Raw genomic sequence first — 15,344 nt, forward strand, 5'->3', positions numbered from 1 at the left:
GTGGGTAGCTGGCGGGTGTCGGGCAACCCTGCGCTCCCGCTACCCTGGCGCTGATCTGGCCAGATGAGGCCTGTGGCCCTACTCAGGCCGGTTTCTGCTTCCCTAACTAATGCAGTCTCGGGTCCTGCGCAATTGGATTGGAGCAGAAGCTGTGTTCCACTCACCAGCAGTCCCAAAATCCTGCGGCGGGGGTCGTGGGTAGCTGGCGGGTGTCAGGCAACCCTGCGCTCCCGCTACCCTGGCGCTGATCCGGCCGGATGTCTTGTTTTTTCTCTTTTTTTTTTTTTTTCTTTTTTTTTTTTTTTTTGATTTTTAATATTTTTATTACATATTTTCCTCAATTACATTTCCAATGCTATCCCAAAAGTCCCCCATAGCGCCCCCAACTTCCCTACCCACCCATTCCCATTCTTTTGGCCCTGGCATTCCCCTATATTGGGGCATATAATGTTTGCAAGTCCAATGGGCCTCTCTTTCCATTGATGGCCGACTAGGCCATCTTTCGATACATATGCAGCTAGAGACAAGAGCTCCAGGGTTCTGGTTAGTACATCATGTTGTTCCAACAATAGGGTTGCAGATCCCTTTAGCTCCTTGGGTACTTTCTCTAGCTTCTCCATTGGGAGCCCTGTGATACATCCAATAGCTGACTGTGAACATCCACTCCTGTGTTTGCTAGGCCCCGGCATCGTCTCACAAGAGACAGCTATATTTGGGTCCTTTCAGCAAAATCTTACTAGTGTATGTAATGGTGTCAGCGTTTAGAAGCTGATTATGGGATGGATCCCTGGATACAGCAGTCTCTAAATGGTCCATCCTTTCATCACATCTACGAACTTTGTCTCTGTAACTCCTTCCCTGGGTGTTTTGTTCCCAATTTTAAGAGGGTGCACAGTGTCCACACTTTGGTCTTCATTTTTCTTGAGTTTCATGCGTTTATCAAATTGTATCTTATATCTTGGGTATCCTAAGTTTTGGGCTAATATCCACTTATCAGTGAATACATATTGTGTGAGTTCTTTTGTGATTGTGTTACTTCACTCAAGATGATGCCCTCCAGGTCCATCCATTTGGCTAGGAATTTCATAAATTCATTCTTTTTAATAGCTGAGTAGTACTCCATTGTGTAAATGTACCATAATTTCTGTATCCATTCCTCTGTTGAGGGACATCTGGGTTCTTTCCAGCTTCTGGCTATTATAAATAGGGCTGCTATGAACATAGTGGAGCATGTGTCCTTTTTACCGGTTGGGACATCTTCTGGATATATGCCCAGGAGAGGTATTGCTGGATCCTCCGGTAGTACTATGTCCAATTTTCTGAGGAACCGCCAGACTGATTTCCAGAGTGGTTGTACAAGCTTGCAATCCCACCAACAATGGAGGAGTGTTCCTCTTTCTCCACATCCTCGCCAGCATCTGCTGTCACCTGAATTTTTGATCTTAGCCATTCTGACTGGTGTGAGGTGGAATCTCAGGGTTGTTTTGATTTGCATTTCCCTGATGATTAAGGATGTCGAACATTTTTTCAGGTGTTTCTCTGCCATTCGGTATTCCTCAGGTGAGAATTCTTTGTTCAGTTCTGAGCCCCATTTTTTAATGGGGTTATTTGACTTTCTGGAGTCCACCTTCTTGAGTTCTTTATATATATTGGATATTAGTCCCTTATCTGATTTAGGATAGGTGAAGATCCTTTCCCAATCTGTTGGTGGTTTTTTTGTCTTATTGATGGTGTCTTTAGCCTTGCAGAAGCTTTGTAGTTTCATGAGGTCCCACTTGTCAATTCTCGATCTTACAGCACAAGCCATTACTGTTCTATTCAGGAATTTTTCCCCTGTGCCCATATCTTCAAGGCTTTTCCCCACTTTCTCCTCTATAAGTTTCAGTGTCTCTGGTTTTATGTGAAGTTCCTTGATCCACTTAGACTTGACCTTAGTACAAGGAGATAGGAATGGATCGATTCGCATTCTTCTACATGTTAACAACCAGTTGTGCCAGCACCATTTGTTGAAAATGCTGTCTTTCTTCCACTGGATGTTTTTAGCTCCCTTGTCGAAGATCAAGTGACCATAGGTGTGTGGGTTCATTTCTGGGTCTTCAATTCTATTCCATTGGTCTATTTGTCTGTCACTATACCAGTACCATGCAGTTTTTATCACAATTGCTCTGTAGTAGAGCTTTAGGTCCGGCATGGTGATTCCACCAGAGGTTCTTTTATCCTTGAGAAGAGTTTTTGCTATCCTAGGTTTTTTGTTGTTCCAGATGAATTTGCAGATTGCACTTTCTAATTCGTTGAAGAATTGAGTTGGAATTTTGATGGGGATTGCATTGAATCTGTAGATTGCTTTTGGCAAGATAGCCATTTTTACAATGTTGATCCTGCCAATCCATGAGCATGGGAGATCTTTCCATCTTCTGAGATCTTCTATAATTTCTTTCTTCAGAGACTTGAAGTTTTTATTATACAGATCTTTCACTTCCTTAGTTAGAGTCACGCCAAGATATTTTATATTATTTGTGACTATTGAGAAGGGTGTTGTTTCCCTAATTTCTTTCTCAGCCTGTTTATTCTTTGTGTAGAGAAAGGCCATTGATTTGTTTGAGTTAATTTTATATCCAGCTACTTCACCGAAGCTGTTTATCAGGCTTAGGAGTTCTCTGGTGGAATTTTTAGGGTCACTTATATATACTATCATATCATCTGCAAAGAGTGATATTTTGACTTCATCTTTTCCAATTTGTATCCCTTTGATCTCCTTTTGTTGTCGAATTGCTCTGGCTAGGACTTCAAGTACAATGTTGAATAGGTATGGAGAAAGTGGACAGCCTTGTCTAGTCCCTGATTTTAGAGGGATTGCTTCAAGCTTCTCACCATTTACTTTGATGTTGGCTACTGGTTTGCTATAGATTGCTTTTATCATGTTTAGGTATGGGCCTTGAATTCCTGATCTTTCCAAGACTTTTATCATGAATGGGTGTTGGATCTTGTCAAATGCTTTTTCCGCATCTAACGAGATGACCATGTGGTTTTTGTCTTTGAGTTTGTTTATATACTGGATTACGTTGATGGATTTCCGTATATTGAACCATCCCTGCATCCCTGGGATGAAACCTACTTGGTCAGGATGGATGATTGTTTTGATGTGTTCTTGGATTCGGTTAGCAAGAACTTTATTGAGGATTTTTGCATCAATATTCATAAGGGATATTGGTCTGAAGTTTTCTATCTTTGTTGGGTCTTTTTGTGGTTTAGGTATCAGAGTAATTGTGGCTTCATAGAATGAGTTGGGTAGAGTACCTTCTGTTTCTATTTTGTGGAATAGTTTGTGAAGAACTGGGATTAGATCTTCTTTGAAGGTCTGATAGAACTCTGCACTAAACCCATCTGGTCCTGGGCTTTTTTTAGTTGGGAGACTATTAATGACTGCTTCTATTTCTTTGGGGGATATAGGGCTGTTTAGATCATTAACCTGATCTTGATTCAACTTTGGTACCTGGTATCTGTCTAGGAACTTCTCCATTTCATCCAGGTTCTCCAGTTTTGTTGAGTATAGCCTTTGGTAGAAGGATCTGATGGTGTTTTGGATGTCTTCAGGATCTGTTGTTATGTCTCCTTTTTCATTTCTGATTTTGTTAATTAGGATGCTTTCCCTGTGCCCTCTAGTGAGTCTGGCTAAGGGTTTATCTATCTTGTTGATTTTCTCAAAGAACCAGCTCCTTGATTGGTTGATTCTTTGGATAGTTTTTCTTGTTTCCACTTGGTTGATTTCACCCCTGAGTTTGATTATTTCCTGCCGTCTACTCCTCTTGGGTGAATTTGCTTCCTTTTGTTCTAGTGCTTTTAGGTGTGTTGTCAAGCTGCTAATGTGTGCTCTCTCTAGTTTCCTTTTGGAGGCACTCAGAGCTATGAGTTTTCCTCTTAGAAATGCTTTCATTGCGTCCCATAAGTTTGGGTATGTTGTGTCTTCATTTTCATTGAACTCTAAAAAGTCCTTAATTTCTTTCTTTATTCCTTCCTTGACCAAGGTATCATTGAGAAGAGTGTTGTTCAGTTTCCACGTGAAGGTTGGCTTTCTATTATTTATTTTGTTATTGAAGATCAGCCTTAGTCCATGGTGATCTGATAGGATGCATGGGACAATTTCAATATTTTTGTATCTGCTGAGGCCTGCTTTGTGACCAATTATGTGGTCAATTTTGGAGAAGGTACCATGAGGTGCTGAGAAGAAGGTATATCCTTTTGTTTTAGGATAGAATGTTCTGTAGATATCTGCCAGATCCATTTGATTCATAATTTCTTTTAGTTTCACTGTGTCCCTGTTTAGTTTCTGTTTCCATGATCTGTCCATTGGTGAAAGTGGTGTGTTGAAGTCTCCCACTATTATTGTATGAGGTGCAATGTGTGCTTTGAGCTTTACTAAAGTTTCTTTAATGAATGTGGCTGCCTTTGTATTTGGAGCATAGATATTCAGGATTGATAGTTCCTCTTGGAGGATTTTACCTTTGATGAGTATGAAGTGTCCCTCCCTGTCTTTTTTAATGACTTTGGGTTGGAAGTCAATCTTATCAGATATTAGAATGGCTACTCCAGCTTGTTTCTTCATGCCATTTGCTTGGAAAATTGTTTTCCAGCCTTTCATTCTGAGGTAGTGTCTATCCTTTTCTCTGAGATGAGTTTCCTGTAAACAGCAAAATGTTGGGTCTTGTTTGTGTAGCCAGTTTGTTAGTCTATGTCTTTTTATCGGGGAGTTGAGTCCATTGATATTAAGAGATATTAAGGAAAAGTAATTGTTGTTTCCTGTTATTATTGTTGTTAAAGTTGGCATTTTGTTCTTGTGGCTGTCTTCTTTTAGGTTTGTTGAGGGATTACCTTCTTGTTGTTTCTAGGGCGTGGTTCCTGTCCTTGTATTGTTTTTTTTCTGTTATTATCCTTTGAAGGGCTGGATTCGTGGAGAGATAATGTGTGAATTTGGTTTTGTCGTGGAATACTTTGGTTTCTCCATCTATGTTAATTGAGAGTTTGGCTGGGTATAGTAGCCTGGGCTGGAATTTGTGTTCTTTTAGTGTCTGTATAACATCCGTCCAGGATCTTCTGGCTTTCATAGTCTCTGGTGAAAAATCTGGTGTAATTCTGATAGGCTTGCCTTTATATGTTACTTGGCCTTTTTCTCTTACTGCTTTTAGTATTCTATCTTTATTTAGAGCATTTGTTGTTCTGATTATAATGTGTCGGGAGGTATTTCTTTTCTGGTCCAGTCTATTTGGAGTTCTGTAGGCTTCTTGTATGTTCATGGGCATCTCTTTCTTTAGATTTGGGAAGTTTTCTTCTATAATTTTGTTGAAGATGTTTGCTGGTCCTTTGAGTTGAAAATCTTCATTCTCATCCACTCCTATTATCCGTAGGTTTGGTCTTCTCATTGCGTCCTGTATTTCTTGGATGTTTTGAGTTAGGATCTTTTTGCATTTTACATTTTCCTTGATTGTTGTGCCGATGTTCTCTATGGAATCTTCTGCACCTGAGATTCTCTCTTCCATCTCTTGTATTCTGTTGCTGATGCTCGTATCTATGGTTCCAGATTTCTTTCCTAGGGTTTCTATCTCCAGTGTTGCCTCATTTTGGGTTTTCTTTATTGTGTCTACTTCCCTTTTTAGGTCTAGTATGGTTTTGTTCATTTCCATCATCTGTTTGGATGTGTTTTCCTGTTTTTCATTAAGGACTTCTACCTGTTTGATTAGGTTATCCTGTTTTTCTTTAAGGATTTGTAACTCTTTAGCAGTGTTCTCCTGAAATTCTTTAAGGGATTTTTGTGCTTCCTCTTTATTGTTGTCTGCCTGTTTAGTAGTGTTCTCCTGCATTTCTTTAAGTGTGTTATTAAAGTCCTTCTTGAAGTCCTCTATCATCATCAGGAGATATGCTTTTAAATCCGTGTCTAGCTTTTCCGGTGTGTTGGGGTGCCCTGGACTGGGCGAAGTGGGGGTGCTGGGTTCTGATGATGGTGAGTGGTCTTGGTTTCTGTTAGTAATATTATTACGTTTACCTTTCGCCATCTGGTAATCTCTGGGGTTAGTTGTTATCGTTGTCACTGTTTAAAGATTGGAGCAGAAGCTGTGTTCCACTCACCAGCAGTCGCAAAATCCTGCGGCGGGGGTCGTGGGTAGCTGGCGGGTGTCAGGCAACCCTGCTCTCCCGCTACCCCGGCGCTGATCCGGCCGGATGAGGCCTGTGGCCCTACTCAGGCTGGTTTCCGCTTCCCTAACTAATGCAGTCTCAGGTCCCGCGCAATTGGATTGGAGCAGAAGCTGTGCTCCACTCACCAGAAGTCTTAAGATCCTGTGGCGGGTGTTGTGGGTAGCTGGCGAGTGTCAGCCGACCCTGCGCCCCAGCTGCTCCGGCGCTCCTCTGACCGGAAGAGGGTTGTGGCCCTATGTAGGCCGGATTTCTCTCTCCCCAACCAGAGCAGTCTCAGGTCCCGTGTGATTGGACTAGAGCAGAAGCTGTGTTCCACTCACCAACAGTCCCAAAATCCTGCGGCGGTGGTCGTGGGTAGCTGGCGGGTGTCAGGCAACCCTGCGCTCCCGCTACCCCGGCGCTGATCCGGCCGGATGAGGCCTGTGGCCCTACTCAGGCCGGTTTCTGCTTCCCTAACTAATGCAGTCTCAGGTCCCGCGCAATTGGATTGGAGCAGAAGCTGTGCTCCTCTCACCAGAAGTCTTAAGATCCTGTGGCGGGTGTTGTGGGTAGCTGGCGAGTGTCAGCCGACCCTGCGCCCCAGCTGCTCTGGCCTTGTTTTTTCTCTTAATGACTATATATTACTAAGCTGCTTCTTATTTTCTGAGACAATATGGAGTAAAAGTTTACATGTAATTAGAAATAATCTAGTGCTCATTATCATATAAGATTGTTTTGTGTGTATTTAATACAAGTCTATATCTTTCTCAAAGTTAGAATATTTATGCCAGATTCCCATGTTATACTTTCTTTCATATGGCTGTGGAAATAAGCAAGACAATTCTTACTCTTTAGGTTCAATATCTTAGATTATTTAAATGATTCCCTACTACATATTAAGAGATATTATATAAAATATACCAACAATTCTTGTGCTCACATGCTATCCTTCTTGCATTGGATTTAACTGTCAAATGAACATTTAATAGTTACTTTAGTACTTTGAGTGTATGAGGATAGCAAAAGGTTGCCCATTCTTCCTTAGTAGACTACTACCTTTTGAAATGATTATTTGTTTCAATAGTCTATAATTTAATACACATTTCATTTAATATACCATTAAAGAACATTGCAAGGTCCTAGATTCAGTGATTACCACTGAACTGAAAAATAGTATGTTCATTACTCTTTGCTAAATATTGATGGTACTCAGCTAAAAGTTTTTGTTGACATTATTTCATGCAGTTTGAGAGTCAAAAGAAAACAGAGCCACTTCTGAACATTTCATTTATATATGGCTGACATCTCATTCTTGCTATAATGCTAAGAATTTATCAAAAGGTGTCAACTGAAAATACCTGCATGGCCTCTTCACATGGCTTGAGTTTTCACTGTAAACATCTTAAAAGATATAGAGAACACTGAGGGCAAAATGTATTGCTTTTTCATGTTTTCTCGAGTCATGCCTTTTATTTTTCTTTTTTTTCCAATTTTTATTAGGTATTTAGGTCATTTACATTTCCAATGCTATACCAAAATTCCCCCATATGCCCCACACTCCCCTACCGACCCACTCCCCCTTTTTGGGCACTGGCGTTCCCCTGTATTGGGGCATATAAAGTTTGCAAGTCCAATGGGCCTCTCTTTCAAGTGATGGCCTATTAGGCCATCTTTTGATACATATGCAGCTAGAGTCAAGAGCTCCTGGATACTGGTTAGTTCATATTGTTGTTCCACCTATAGGGTTGCAGTTCCCTTTAGTTCCTTGGGTGCTTTCTCTAGCTCCTCCAATGGGGGCCCTTTGATCCATTCCATAGCTGACTGTGAGCATCCACTTCTGTGTTTGTTAGGCCCTGGCATAGTCTCACAAGAGACATCTATATCTGGGTCCTTTCAGAAAATTCTTGCTATTGTATGCAATGGTGTCAGTATTTGGAAGCTGATCATGGGATGGATCTCTGGATATGGCAATCACTAGATGGTCCATCCTTTCGTCACACTTCCAAATTTTGCCTCTGTAACTCCTTCCATGGGTGTTTTGTTCCCTATTCTAAGAAGGGGCAAAGTGTCTACACTTTGGTCTTTGTTCTCTTGAGTTTAATGTGTTTAGCAAATTGTATCTATATCTTGGTATCCAAAGTTTCTGGGCTAATATCCAATTACCAGTGAGTACATACTGTGAGAGTTCCTTTGTGATTGGGTTACCTCACTCAGGATGATGCCCTCCAGGTCCATATATTTGCCTAGGAATTTCATGAATTCATTCTTTTTAATAGCTGAGTAGTACGCCATTGTGTAAATGTACCACATTTTTTGTATACATTCCTCTGTTGAGGGGCATCTGGGTTCTTTCCAGCTTCTGGCTATTATAAATAAGGCTGCTATGAACATAGTGGAGTATGTGTCCTTCTTACCAGTTGGGACATCTTCTAGATATATGCCCAGGAGAGGTATTGCTGGATCCTCTGGTAGTACTATGTCCAATTTTCTGAGGAACTACCAGACTTATTTCCAGAGTGGTTGTACAAGCTTGCAATCCCACCAACAATGGAGGAGCGTTCCTCTTTCTTCGCATCCTCGCCAGCATCTGCTTTCACCTGAATTTTTCATCTTAGCCATTCTGACTGGTGTGAGGTGGAATCTCAGGGTTATTTTGAGTTGCATTTCCCTGATGATTAAGGATGTTGAACATTTTTTTAGGTGCTTCTCTGCCATTCATTTTCCTCGGGTGAGAATTCTTTGTTCAGTTTTGGGCCCCATTTTTTAATGGGGTTTTTTGATTTTATGGAGACCACCTTTTTGAGTTCTTTATATATATTGGATATTAGTCCTCTATCAGATTTGGGATAGGTAAAAATCCTTTCCCAATCTGTTGGTGGTCTTTTTGTCTTATTGATGGTGTCTTTTGCCTTGCAGAAGCTTTGCAATTTTATGAGTTCCCATTTGTTGATTCTCAAAAATAAAGCACAAGCCATTGCTGTTCTATTCAGGAATTTTCCCCTATACCCATATCTTCGATGCTTTTCCCTACTTTCTCCTCTATAAATTTCAGTGTCTCTGGTTTTATGTGGAGTTCCTTAATCCAGTTAGATTTGACCTTAGTACAAGGAGATAGGAATGGATCAATTCGCAATCTTCTACATGATAACAGCCAGTTGTGCCAGCACCATTTGTTGAAAATGCTGTCTTTTTTCAACTTGATGGTTTTAGCTCCCTTGTCAAAGATCAAGTGACCATAGTTGTGTGGGTTCATCTCAGGATCTTCAATTCTGTTCCATTGGTCTACTTGTCTGTCACTATACCAGTACCATGCAGTTTTTATCAATTGCTCTGTAGTACAGCTTTAGGTCTGGCATGGTGATTCCACCAGAGGTTCTTTTATCCTTGAGAAGAGTTTTTGCTATCCTAGGTTTTTTGTTATTCCAGATGAATCTGCTGATTGCCCTTTCTAATTCGTTCAAGAATTGAGTTAGAATTTTGATGGGTATTGCATTGAATCTATAGATTGCTTTTGGCAAGATAGCCATTTTTACTATATTGATCCTGCCAATCCATGAGCATGGGAGATCTTTCCATCTTCTGAGATCTTCTTTAATTTCTTTCTTCAGAGACATGAAGTTCTTGTCATATAGATCTTTCACTTCCTTAGTTAGAGTCACGCCTCGGTATTTTATATTATTTTTGGATATTGAGAAGGGTGTTGTTTCCCTAGTTTCTTTCTCAGCCTGTTTGTCCTTTGTGTAGAGAAAGGCCATTGACTTGTTTGAGTTAACTTTATATTCAGCTACTTCACTGATGCTGTTTATCAGACTTAGGAATTCTCTGGTGGAATTTTTAGGGTCACGTATATATACTATCATATCATATGCAAAAAGTGATATTTTGACTTCATCCTTTCCAATTTGTATCGCCTTGATCTCCTTTTGTTGTCGAATTGCTCTGGCTAGGACTTCAAGTACAATGTTGAATACGTAGGGAGAAAGTGGTCAGCCTTGTCTAGTCCCTAATTTTAGTGGGATTGCTTCAAGCTTCTCTCCATTTACTTTGATGCTGGTTACTGGTTTGCTGTAGATTGCTTTTATCATGTTTAGTTATGGGCCTTGAATTCCTGATCTTTCCAAGACTTTTATCATGAATGGGTGTTGGATTTTGTCAAATGCTTTCTCAGCATCTATGAAGATGATCATGTGGTTTTTGTCTTTGAGTTTGTTTATATACTGGATTACATTGATGGATTTCCATATATTGAACTATACCTGCATCCCTGGGATGAAACCTACTTGGTCAAGATGGATGATTGTTTTGATGTGTTCTTGGATTAGGTTAAGAAGAACTTTATTGAGGGTTTTTGCATCAATATTCTTAAGGGATATTGGTCTGAAATTCTCTATCTTTGTGGGGTCTTTTTGTGGTTTAGGTATCAGAGTAATTTTGGCCTCATAGAATGAGTTGGGTAGAGTACCTACTGTTTCTATTTTGTGAAATAGTTTGTGAAGAACTGGGATTAGATTTTTTTTGAAGGTCTTATAGAACTCTGCACTAAACCCATCTGTTCCTGGGCTTTTTTTGGTTGGGAGACTATTAATGACTGCTTCTATTTCTTTGGGGGATATAGGGCTGTTTAGATCATTAACCTGATCTTGATTCAAGTTTGGTACCTGGTATCTGTCTAGAAACTTCTCCATTTCATCCAGGGTCTCCAGTTTTGTTGAGTATAGCGTTTTGTAGAAGGATCTGATGTTGTTTTGGATTTCTTCCGGATCTGTTGTTATGTCTCCCTTTTTATTTCTGATTTTGTTTATTAGAATGCTTTCCCTGTGCCCTCTAGTGAGTCTGGCTAAGGGTGTTGATTTTCTCAAAGAACCAGCTCCTCTTTGGTTGATTCTTTGAATATTTCTTCTTGTTTCCACTTGGTTGATTTCGCCCCTGAGTTTGATTATTTCTTGCCTTCTACTCCTCTTGGGTTAATTTGCTTCCTTTTGTTCTAGAGCTTTTAGGTGTGTTGTCAAGCTGCTATTGTGTGTTTTCCCTGGTTTCTTTTTGGAGGCACTCAGAGCTATGAGTTTTCCTCTTAGAAATGTTTTCACTGTTTCCCATAAGTTTGGGTATGTTGTGGCATTAAACTCCAAAAAGTTTTTAATTTCTTTCTGTATTCCTTCCTTGACCAAGGTATCATTGAGAAGAGTGTTCTTCAGTTTCCACGTAAATGTTGGCTTTCTATTATTTATTTTGTTATTGAAGATCAGCCTTAGTCCATGGTGATCTGATAGGATGCATGGGACAATTTCAATATTTTTGTATTTGTTGAGGCCTGTTTTGTGACCTATTATGTGGTCAATTTTGGAGAAGGTACCATGAGGTGGTGAGAAGAAGGTATATCCTTTTGTTTTAGGATAAAATGTTCTGTAGATATCTGTCAGATCCATTTGTTTCATAACTTCTGTTAGTTTCACTGTGTCCCTGTTTATTTTCTGTTTCCATGATCTGTCCATTGGTGAAAGTGGTGTGTTGAAGTCTCCCACTATTATTTTGTGAGGTGCAATGTGTGCTTTGAGATTTACTAAAGTTTCTTTAATGAATGTGGCTGCCCTTGCATTTGGAGCATAGATATTCAGATTGGATAGTTCCTCTTGGAGGATTTTACCTTTATGAGAATGAATTGCCTCTCCTTGTCATTTTTGATGACTTTGGGTTGGAAATCAATCTTATCAGATATTAGAATGGCTACTCTGGCTTGTTTCTTCATACCATTTGCTTGGAAAATTGTTTTCCAGTTTTTCATTCTGAGGTAGTGTCTATCTTTTTCTCTGAGATGAGTTTCCTGTAAACAGCAAAATGTTGGGTCTTGTTTGTGTAGCCAGTTTGGTAGTCTATGTCTTTTTATTGGGGCGTTGAGACCATTGATATTGAGAGATATTAAGGAAAAGCAGTTGTTGGTTCCTGTTATTTTTGTTGTTAAAGTTGGCCTCAGCGGTTCTGTGGCTCCCCCCTGTCCCAGAAGCTGTCCGCTTCTGTGGTGCACCCTCTCACCTGTGCAGACTAAGTTCCTAAGTTCGGAGGAGTCCCGGATCCAAGATGTCGCCCACTTCTCCTGAGGCAGAGGGCTTCCTAGCCAGGTGGAAACCTGTCCTCTGGCTGGGAGGGAAGTCATGCCTTTTTAAATAGGGATAATAAATAAAGCTAGCTTTTTCTCAAGAAAAGAAAAATTCTATTTCACGTCTTAATAGTCAAAATATCAAATAATTTGTAGTCATGCTTTCAAAGTCTCCCACACAGCTTGTTCTTTGATGTTTACTCAAGGTAATAGCTTTGCCTATTTAGATGTGCCATTGTTGAATGTGGTATCTTCTCATGAGATTGTGTCTATCTATCTATGAAAATTGTCATATAATCTTCAATAAAATGGTTTTCTTGTAAGCATGTTCTGTTCCCTAGAATATGAAAAATATTTGAATTATGAAATTTACTTTATGCTTAAGAAAAAAATATTCAGGGCTGGTGAGATGGCTCAGTGGGTAAGAGCACCTGACTGCTCTTCCGAAGGTCCAGAGTTCAATTCCCAGCAACCACATGGTGGCTCACAACCATCTGTAACAAGATCTGGCACCCTCTTCTGGTGTGTCTGAAGACAACTACAGTGTACTTACATATAATAAATAAATAAATCTTTAAAAAAAAAGAAAAAATATTCAGAAAGATTAATAAGAGTTTTGTTTGTTGTTATTAATCCAAGTCTATGAATTCTCTATATCTAGCAGGTACTTTGATTAGGTCTTTTGCATGTTTGTCTTTATCTGAGTCTCCTTATTTCATACAGCATGTTATTATTTGTGTCATTTTGTTTGGATTCAACTTTATATATCAACAGCATCCCATATTCTGCTTTACATTCTATACAGTTAATGGTATGTCTGATTGAGTAAAATTAGACCAAAAGGGGACTTGTTTTCATGGCATGGATACAAACAAAGATAATTTTATTTTTGCTGTAGGTGCATAAGATCACTGTAAATAATCAAAGGATATACTTACAACTATTGTTTCACTCTGGAAGTGTGTTAGATTTTTAATAAATTGGACTTATGATTACTATATGGTGTATTCATTAACCTTAAAATAGGAAGTAAGTTCTCTGTATTAGTTGCTTTTCTGTCTCTGTAGTAAAGCTCCATGACTACAATATACAATTTAATTTATTTTCATTAAAGCAATATGTTCAATTGGATAACTTAAGACAACTAAAGGAAAAGAGTTTAGGAAAAAGGACCTACCCTGGAAGGATCTTGATATCACTAATCATTAATAAGAAACAAAAAGTTTACTCTGCCATTTTAAATATAAAATATTTTAAGCATTTCATATTATAGTGGGGTCATTAGTCAAAACAAGACTTAATATTTTTAAAATTAGGAAATCCATGAGAATTATAAAATTGTTATTTACAACATTCTGTGTGGATATCTGTCAAGAAAATATAGCAGACATTTTGTAGGCTGTATGTATCTCTATATACTCAAATATTTTAATTTAAATAGAATACATTTTGGTAATTTAGCAGTATAGCAAGACATATTTAGAGAGCAGTAATTTTCAAATAAATACAATTTTGTCTCATCAGATATCATGTAGTTATCCTATTTGTTACCATGTGGTTTAATATTTTTGAAATAAGTGACTTTTAACATTTAAATTATAATTTTTAAAATCAGATATACATCTCACAGTGCACAGTTTGATTTATTTTCATTAAATTAATATGCTCAATTTAATAACTCAGTTTCTATTGTTAAGCACAGCTGCAGACAATTTTGAACAGAAGACGCATTTTCTACTGTGCATAAACTTTATATGTTTTTATAGGGGCTTATTATCACTGCTTCATAGTCACTTTTCTGATAAATATTGCCTTTGAAATAATTCATGAATTAGGAAAAAATAGAATTCATGCAGAATACTAACCAAGTTTGGTTAAGATTTAGTATATGTACAATATTAAGACATATTAGTTGTGCAACTGTGTTTAATGGTATATTTTATGTTATGTTAGTACTTTTGTTATAGATCCTAAGACATTTTGATTGGACATTAGAATATTCATTTTTCTTCTGATTCAGAAAATGTTCACATCTTATGCTTGTCATGTCCCTCATAGTTCCTGAACATTTTTAACATAGAAATATAGATCAAGCAAGTCAGATTATAGAATAAAAAATTAGAATCATTCATAAAAACTATTGTATGCTAAATACTTTTAATAAGCCTGTATTATTGTCAGTCAAATATCCCTTCCCAAACAAAACAAATTGGGGGCATCCTATCCCAACCTAAAAATGACCAAATCATTTAAAATGTCAATGAATGCAATATCAGAAAACTTAGTGTTTTGGATTCCTGTTTTGTACTTATGTATTTGTACTACAGGTTAGCAAGATAGATCATTAGGTAATGACATTTGCCACTGAGACCAGTGATGATGATCTGAGTTTAATTTCCAGGACTCATATGGTTGAAGGGGAGAATCAATTCATACATATTATTCTGTGACTTCTTCACAACCATTTTCATTACTTGTCTTGAGTTACATAGATACTAATTAATAATGTTTTAAATAAGATTAGGCCATAGTGTCATTCTTATTTGTTCATTATTTAGTAAATAGTGTCCACAGTTCTAAAGTATCAAGTGTTAGCTTAGGGAAGCCAGCTCATAGTTATTACCCACATAGGAAAAACTTTAGTTACTTACACTTAATTTTCAAAGGTATATGCAAGATAGGAATGTGTTAAAATTGTCTCCTCTAGGTTGGAAGCAACCAAAAGGTATCTAATTGAAATTAAGTACCTATCAACAGCAGGAAAATCATGCCTGGTACTGTAACCTAAATAAATATACATGGCTAACGATGCTACAAATATCACAGAAGAATCTGCTTCCACTACTTTCCTGAACCAGTATAATCTGTAAGTACAATGCAAATAAATGCTTATCCCTATACAAATGCTTATCCCTATACAAATGGGTGTACACATTGCCCTTCATTTATAAAGCTTCATTTGAAGCAGAATTAAACTATTACAGAAATTGATAAATAGACAAATGCAGAAAAACTGACCAGCCTTAATACATCTACAATACAACTGCTGCACTAAATGCTCAGAGAACATTTTGAAAGAAGG

This window comes from Mus caroli, unplaced genomic scaffold (assembly GCF_978045245.1).
Source record: "Mus caroli unplaced genomic scaffold, Mus_caroli_1 scaffold_5, whole genome shotgun sequence".
In the NCBI taxonomy this organism is placed as follows: domain Eukaryota; kingdom Metazoa; phylum Chordata; class Mammalia; order Rodentia; family Muridae; genus Mus; species Mus caroli.